A 9,545-nucleotide genomic window follows, 5' to 3' on the forward strand; every position below is an offset into this window, starting at 1 on the left:
GACCCGTTTTAATTCTTTTGCTTTTATACCCTAAAATTTATTAATTTATATGCAAATATATCATACTTATACTAAAATCAGCAATGAAATGATCTTCTAAATATATATATTTTTTATTTATTTGAGAGAAGAGCAGAAAGAAAGAAAACAATGGGTATACCAGGGCCCCTTGGTCCTGCAAACAAACTCCACTCACATGTGCCACATCGTGCACTATTCTTACATGGTTACTGGGAAATCACACCCAGGCTACAGGCATTGCATGCAAGAGCCTTTAACCATCAAGCTATCTTCCCAGCCTGAAATGATACTTTTAAATGTATATCATTACATTGAAATTTTGCAGCTATGTATCTCATTAGCTAGTATTATGTTACATAAATTAAAAATATAGATTAACTAAAATTTTGATCATAAGTCAAAACATTGACTTCTTTTTACTCTTGTAACTTCCTATAACGTACTACATGCAATTTTCTAAACATGAGCTTTCTATTTCGGTTGCAGTGGAAATTACTCACAATAGCTAAGTTATGGAATCAACCTAGGTGCTCAGCAGCAGAAGAATGGGAAAAGACAGTGAATTATTACTTATTTAGCCATAAAGGAAAACAAAAACCATGCCATTTGTGACAAAGTGAATGGAACTGAAGATCATCATTTTAAGTAAAATAATCAAGATTTAGAATGACACATATCCCATTTCCTCTCATTTGTAAAGTCAAGATAAAAATGAAAATTATTATGCTTTTAGCAAACCTTCAGTTGCTATTGGGGAGACTGAAAACTCCTGACATGCCTTTCTGTCTGTTGCATGTGGTCTCGTGATCTCAGGAGGCATTGGAGAAGTGTGTAAAATGTTAACAGGAGGGGAGACTCCATCTGTGTAGCTATGGGAGGTCATTGTCCAGGCTAGGACAAGACTTCCTGGTGATGCAGTTGCTTTGAGATTGCCGCAGTTCCCGTAAGTAAGCCTTTGTGGGTGCTCTGTAAGTAAGCCATTAATCACTGGTATCCCAAATTGGTCTTTGGCCTGTTTGTACTTTGGTCTCTTCTTGGTTCCCTATTGGGGGTGGGGGGAGGGGCAACAGATGTTTGCTTAGTTCTCCCTAGGAAAAGTTCAGGCAGCAGTGACACTTGTGTTGAATACTTCCTTGCACCCCACAATATTGTTTGATGGTAAAGAAGGTATCAGGTGTTACTAAATTGAATTCACTTTCCCTTCCCAAGCCTCTTCTGGCTCCTGGCCTCATTCATATGCTAAACTATTCCATCAAGCCTGAAGTATATATGTGTGAGCCAAGTACAGGAAATGGAAGATGTTCCAAGCTTCCATAATAATGGCTTTTGTTGACCAAAATCCTAAAGGTAGGTGATTCAACTCACACACTTCGGCACTGAAAATTCAAAGATGGGAACTGGAGAAAAGGCTAAGTAAGCACTTGCCTATGAAGCCTAAGGACCCTGGTTCGAGGCTCTATTCCCCAGGACTCGTGTTAGCCAGATGCACAAGGGGGTGCACGTGTCTGGAGTTCATTTTCAGTGGCTAGAGGCCCTGGCATGCCCATTCTCTCCCTCTCTATCTGCCAGTTTCTCTGTCTGTTGCTCTCAAATAAATAAATGAAAATTTTAAAAAAAATCAGAGGTGGCCAGTTTAGATTTGGAAAAATAATGTGATTATAATTAATGTCTGCTGTAGCGGTTCACACCTATAACTCCAGCACTCTGGAGGTAAAGTAGAAGGGTCATGTGAGTTCAAGGCTAGCCTGTGCTACAGCTTGATTCAAACAAACAAAAACATGATAATTAGAAACCATTAACTTGAGTCTTATATTTTAAACAACAATCTCCTTACAGGTCAGGGTTTTGTTTCCTGAAACTCCACGGGGATATAACAAAAAAAAAAAAAAAAAAAAAAGGCTCTGTGGGAAGAATAGGTGATTTGAATGACTTTGTTGATTTTTCACTTTGTGAATTGATTTTTCAACTTAGAAACTACAGCTATACTGGTGGACCTTGCCCAACGTTCACAGCAGCCCCATGAGATGCACACAGCAGGAGTAAGGAGGCAGTCTTTTAGATGGGGTCATGGTGATCCAGAGGATTGAAAGCTGCTGAGGATAGAAGAGTTTAGCCTGCACACTGTTAGGTATTTTGTAAACTGTAAACCAAACTCATAAGTTACTCATTTCAATGATAACACTGTTAATGTTTTCAGTCTTCCAGGAAAAAAAAAAAACTGATTCATTAATCTTCAACTTTTCCTTCCCTGGCACGTTCCATGTTTGTGGTAAGAAATAACCTGTGTTGTTTCTGTCTGCTATACTTCCCTGACATCCGTTCCTTCCTTCTGCCACTTCATAACCCTCTGTTCATTGCCTTGTTACTGTGGGCTTGAAAAACAGTAAACATTTCCTTCCTGTCACCTTGCTGCCAACTTTATACAATTTCAATTGAAGGTTTCTTTCTAACATGTACAAGTAGCGATGCTCTTTCTTGCTTTAGGATCTATAATTTCCACTGTCAACAAGAAGTTCAGCCTTCTATAGTGCCAAGCATGGCTCTCAATTACTTTTAATCTAATCATTCTAGTTTCTAGTGTGTTATATATTTGCAGTCTATAATTTCTATCACAGTTACCATATTCTGCTTGCTGTTCCCTGCAGCATTACATATTCTGTAGCTTCTGGATCTCTATGCAAGGTACTCATGCTAACCCTAAACTGCATCCTTCAAAGTTTATTTCAAATATGTCCTCAGTAAGAAAAGTTTGTATAGTTTAACAGCTCTAATTGATCCTCTTCCCCATGTCTCCTGATTCAACTTCTATTGTAATACTCTCTGGAATTGAAGCTTTGTGCTTATTTCCATGAGTGTGCCTTCCATAGCAGACTACAAATTCCGGAAGGAGCAAAGCCATCTTCTCTTCTTTGTCAGTCTCTAAGCCCCCTCCAGTGCTCCACATATTAATAGTTAATTGCCAGCTAATTTGAGGACTTAAAAATTTTGTGTAAAATTTAGTATTGCCTTCCATTTTTATTAAAGTGAGGATGTCATCTGGAAAAAGCAACCCAATGACCAAGTGCATCTGACTTTTCCCTCACTATTGGCACGTTATTAAAACAAAAGAAGCACCCAGCAATGACTGGAGAGACTGAATCAAGAAAGAGGCAAATTAGAGTCAGAAGGTTTGGAGAAAGTAAGGAACTTCTCAGATAGCTTGAAAAGAGACAAGATGACCTAAAAAGGGGCACACAGGCTGTCATTAAGAACACTGTGGACATAGAAGGATGAGAGAAAAGAAATTTAAAAATCAGTTCCAATTCTTTACCACACACTTTAGCATAGACTTGTATTTTGTCCTTAAACCATTCAAAAAGATGTTTTACTGTATTTGTTTATGTAAATTTCTTATTTATTTGACAATAGATTGAATTCAGTGAATTAATTCAGGTACATCTTATTCAAAAGGCTAGTGTGTTTCCTGATATGTTGATTTAAATATGCTTGGGAAAAATAGAATAAAATACAATGATATATGATATGATAATATCACAGTGAAGCCAGTTGACTTTATAAAAAAACATGTGGACAGTAGAGTTGACTAGCAGGTATCAAGGAGAGATTTCTGTTTAATTATGATTTTTCATCTGGTTTCTTTTTTTTTTTTTAAAGAAAGTATATTCTGATAAGGAGAAATATACTTCAAATCAGATTTCAAACACACACCCTGTTAGTTCGTTAGTTCTCTGCCATTTTCCCTCTACAAAACCTTCCTGTCTTCACCAGTACATTTTTCTATGGGACCAGAACACAGGGAAAAAGAGAGAAGTGAACAAGGTGAGAGGGAAATTTTTATACAATTGCTTTCCTTTACAGACTGAACTGTGGTATGAAAGTCAGTCCTGCATCTTTTAGACCATAAATTTGAGTGGGGCATGCTGTCTTGGCAAAAACCAGTAGCAATGTGCTAAGTGTTTATTGCCAAAAGCAATAGCTTCATGACAGGAGATAATTATGAACAGTGCTAGGGAGCAGTGCTGGGAGGAGATGACTCAGGACTCCGGGGAGTCGGGGCTTGCTCGGGTGCTACCAATCAGACTTTCAAGCTTTGCGTATGCTCTGTCTTGAAAGCCAACCACTTCCCTTAAAGTGCTAGGGAGCTTGTCTAGAGAGAAGAAATACCTTGAGAACCATCCAAAATCAGGGCTTAGCTAATGATCAAAGGTGAGGAGGATTTAAAAACTAAGCCCAAAATATTTATACCCCCAAAGACTTGTACCAAGACTTATAAAAAGTGTTGGCGTTTGCATTACAGGTTCTTGGAGATCCTTACTATTTAAACTCTCATCCACTTTTCTCTTGTGATTGCCACCGAACACATTTTATTAGGTGCAATAGCTGGACGCTGCTGACTCTTTCTCCTGGTCTGGAGTCAGCTTATGAATGAGAGCAATTCAACCTCCACAGCATGATTGGGAGAAAACAAATCTAATGAATTCAGGCTGTGAGGGAAAAATTTATCCTGGGGCTCTTTCATGGGAGGAGGGAAGAAAGGAGACAGTCAGGCTGCTACCTGGCAGTCTGCTGGAGCCAGGGTGTCGTCTGAACTTGGATTTCCTGCTGCAGTCAAATAGACCCTGTGTTACATAAGCCCTGCTGGCTGCTGTGAAGGCAAAGCCACTGTCTGCAGGCCGAGGCCAGCCCTGCTCTCAGGCTCCTTTGCCTTGGTGCTTCAGTGCTGAGTTCATTTCAACAAACCTCTCCTGTTAGCAACATTTTTTATTTTTTCTTTCTGCGCCCACGCCCTTGCTGTGAGCATACTGTAAGGGTAAGTGAAGCTGCTGCAGGAGGTCCAGCCTTCTCAGGAACCTCCTCACTCTAGCACGTGAACTTCCTATCTACTGAGCAGGGCAGAAAACCAGAGCCAAATGACCTAAAGAATCATTACCAACTTTCTTCAGACAACACAACTCAGAACTTTCCTCTTAAAATCTGATGTCAAATTGAGAGGCATTGATTTGACACTGGACTGTGTGAGGTGACAATTTCCTAGGGCAGAAGTGAGAGGCAAAATATTTAGTGTTGGCATGTAATAGAATTAACCAGCCCAATAATAATGCATTGCTGTAAGTAGTGAGCCCTGGGGACAACCAGTCTTGTCCTTGGGAGTGAATGAATGCAAATGTAATACCTTGTGCTGATGAGCAGCTATCAAACATGTACTTTAAGCCAGGCCTAGTGGCACACGCCTTTAATTCCAGCACTTGGGAAGGAGAGTTAGGAGAATTGCCATGAGTTTGGGGCCACCCTGAGGCTACATAGTAAATTCCAGGTCAGCCTGGACTAGAATGAGACCTTTACCTCGAAAAACCAAAAAAAAGTACATTACTTACATCAACTAACTAAATCCTTACATGACATTATGATATAGAAAAAAATTATATTTTATAGAGGAAAAAATGCTTAAGACCAACCAGTTTACATTGTTCCAAAGTATAAGTGTCAAGGTCAATATCTGTTTACTTTTTAGCTTCCTAACGTGTTGCCTTTGCCACACTATCTACGATACACTCCTGTTCCTGTCAGCTGCCGAGAAACCATATAGCTGAGCATATTAAGTTTGCTATGTGACTTGAGCATTGCACAGGCGTCTCTTCTAAATCATTTTAACAAACCAATAAGCTTTTATCAAATTCCTGGAATGCTCATGGCACAGAAAGATCAAGTGGCTCATGCAATGAGTTAATTCTGAAAATCAGTCTGATGGTACGTTCTGTACTCAACCTACACATGCGATCATTGCCATATTAGCCAACTGCGAGTGTGCTAAACTCTCTGACAAGAGGAAATTATTAATGTTTTCCCTCAACAAAGACCATTTAAGCTTTATTCCCAGTCCCATGTTTGGTGTCTGAGACAATTGGAAGTGAAACCCTGGGAAAGCAGTGGTTCTTTGATGTTGCTGGCTCCGCTGTTCAATCTATAGCACCCAGCTAAGGAGGGGATGCATGCCCAGGATCCCCAGACTTGCTGCAGCGCAGTAAAGGGAGGGATCCTCTTACAACGTCAGTCAGTCCACTTACATTAGGCAGTGCACACTGTGTGCTGGACCCTCTCCAGGGACTGAGTTCACAGTTGATCCCTGTCTAGCTGTGGCACCTGATCGCTGATCTTCTCAGAGAGTGTTTGCATTTGGTATGTCTTGTTTCAGGACTCTCCCCAGCCCTAGCCAAGAGTAGCATGAAGCCTTCGAGCAGAGTTTACAACCTTGTTTTCCTATTGGTAAAGCAGCACACTGTTCTCATCATCAGTCTGATTTGGCTAATGACATGGTGACATGCTGGAATGTTTTCTCAGAGATCCAACAGTAAAAGAAAGCAACAACAGGAAAGGACAAAGAGTTCAGAATGAGACGGTACTCCAGAAATGTCTGCAAGGAAGAATCAACTTTTTTATTTTTTTCCTGGGCATCTAAGAGACAAATATTTGGCACTTAGGACAAATGAAGGTATTTGCAACACCAATATTAGGAAATCTAGCATCTGAATATGAGGCTGACTGCCATTTATTCATCCCTTTTCTCATCAGTGGTGCTGTGCCATCTTTAAAATAGATTTAAAAAGACTCCTAGCACAATATGTGAGGTCTACAAGATACCGATTCTTCTACCTCTCAAAACGATGTTTGGAAACACTTCCCAATAAAGTTGGCCAGAACTTTGTATCCTTACTCTCCCACCAATCCCAGTGGATTTTAGTAATGAACCATCAGAAGACTGCATGGTCAGAATGCCTGGAATCAGAACCTGACTTCCACACTTAGTTATCTGACTTTCAGCAAATTTCTCAACCTTGTTGAGCTTCAGTTTCTTTAGCAGTTAAATGTGAATAAATATAATAATATTTCTCACATTATTAATATCAAATGAAATAATATAGGCAAAGTGGATATTACAATATGTGACATATAGATCTCAGAAAACTTATTCCTTATAAGTACATATCTATGTTTTCTATGAGATAGTAAATTTTTAAGTGAAAAATCTGTGTCATTTACCTTTTTATTTCATTATAATGCTCCCATTTAATGCATAAAAGATTCATGAATTAGAATACAATTCATTATGGGATACATGTAAGGATAACACTGGAAAATAATAGGAAAAATCAATCTAAACTAAATTCTTTGTTATATAAAATTTTAAATCATATTATTTTTAACTAAAAAATTAAAATGTCTTGGAAACTGTGGAGATGACTCAGTGGGTATAGTGTTTGCTATGCAAGTATGAGGGTCTGAAATCAAGTCCCCAGTATCTACAAGCAATGTCAGACATGGTATCACAAGCCCGTAATCCCAACATTTGAGAGACAGAGGTGGGAAATCCGTGGAACTCACTGGCTAGTTGGTCTAGCTGAATCATTGAGGTACAGGTTCAGTCAGAGACATGGTCTCAAAGAATAAAGTAGACAATGATTGAGGAAGAGATCTGACAGTGTCCTCTCCTCTGGCCTCCACAAACGAGGGAACACAAATGCATGATAGCCTGCACTCACGTGTGCTCACCCAGGACAAATATATACACATGCACATGTGAACCAGTTTAAATGTCTTAATTCATTACGTAGTTGAGCAAGTGATGGGGTACTTTGTGATCCTTCATGTATGTAACATGTGATGAAGAAATATGGGTAAATGGTATTTCCTTCTTAAACACTCTTTTCTTTCTGCTGGGAAGCTTCAGTTTTCTCTCTTTGAGCTCTTTTTTAAATATTGTAAGTGCCTATCTTGGAGAAAATGGAAGGAACTGTAGTCAACTCTTCTGGAACACATGGAATAAATTATAGTCAGCTCCTATTCTGAGGGACATGTAACTCTAGTCATAAAATTTGCTCCTCTTATGGAAGTGTATTTTAATACTATGCACAGAATTTCTATCCATCACCCATTCCTTTCCTATACTCTATAACCACTGTTCTTTCTCTTAAATTATTTTTTTAAGTTTACTCATACATAAGAGAGTATATCCTATTATCATTCTTTGTCTGACTTATTTCACTTAACTTAATGACGTCCAAGTCCATTAATATTTACATAAATAATAGGATTTTACTTTTCATGTTTGAATAATATTATGTGTTTATGAACAATTTTAATATAGCCTCCTGTAGAGAAGACATATTGACGCCATATCTTGACTGTTGTAGTTTAAAAGTGCCACAAGAAACATGAGCATTCTGGAATACCTTTGACATAGTGATCTCCCTTCCTTTAATAATGTATGGACCAATGGGATTACTGGATCAGATGGTAGTTCTAATTTCAGTCTCTTGGGGACCTTTTATATTGTTTTCAGTAAGGGCTATATTAATTTACAATGCTACCAACAGTACATAAAATTCCCTTCCTCTATATCACTACTTGTCATTTTTTCTTTGTAGTGAGAACCATTCTGTCTGTGAGGTCCTGGTTTCTCAATGTGATTTTGATGTGTATTTCCCCCAATGAGAAGTGATTTTGTGATTTTTTCATGTATTTGTGACAATTAGTGCATTTTGTTTTGAGAAACATATTTAGACAACTGACTCATCTTTAAATTAAATTATTTGACTTTTTTCTAATGAGCTTTTTCAATTCCTAATTCATTCTGAATATTAATTAATCTTGGATGGGTTGCTTATAGATATTTTTGCATTCTGAAGGTTATTGGCTAACTCAAATGGCTGTTTCCTTTGCTGTGCAGGAGCATTAGCTTTCCAATTTTTGTTTTTGTTGCCTAAGGTTTGGGATCTCACTGAAAAATTAGTGCTGGGCTTACAGAGATGGCACAGCACTTGAAGGCACTTGCTTGCAAAGTCTAATGGTCCCAGTTTGATTTCCCAGTGCCCATGTACAACCAGTTGCACAAAGTGGCACCTGTGTCTAGAATTCATTGGCAGTGGCAAGAAGCCCAGGCCCATCCATTCTCATTTTCTCTCTCTCTCTCTTTCTCACTCTCCATCTCTCAGTGTCTCTCTCAAATTAATAAAACTATTTTTAAAAATTAAATAAAAAAATCAGTGAGAAATAAGGGTCTCATTCCATTCTTCTGCATATGCATGACTGGTTTTCCCAGGACCATTTATTAAAAGATGGAAGAAAATTTCCTTTTTCTAATTTCCGTTTTTATCAAGCTGCACATGTGGGCTTATTCTTAGTTAATCTCCTGTTGTCTTTGCATCTTTGTGTCAGTGACCATACTAGTACCATGCTACTTTTGTTGATACAGCTTTGCAATCTGGTTTCAGGTTGGGTATTGTGATGTCTTCATCTTTGTTCTTTTTGTCACACATCAGTGTTGGGTATCTTCTTCAATTGGTCTCTGTCTAGGATTTTTTTTTTTTTTTTTTGAGACAGGGTCCCTCACTGAACCTGCAGCTTATAGATTCTACCATACCAGCTATCTATTGTACCAAGGGATCCTCATGTCTCTGCCTCTCCAGTGCTGGCATTAAAGAGCTGCTATTATGGATTTTACATTGATGTTAGAGATCTGAATTCAA

Source organism: Jaculus jaculus, chromosome 8 (assembly GCF_020740685.1).
Source record: "Jaculus jaculus isolate mJacJac1 chromosome 8, mJacJac1.mat.Y.cur, whole genome shotgun sequence".
In the NCBI taxonomy this organism is placed as follows: domain Eukaryota; kingdom Metazoa; phylum Chordata; class Mammalia; order Rodentia; family Dipodidae; genus Jaculus; species Jaculus jaculus.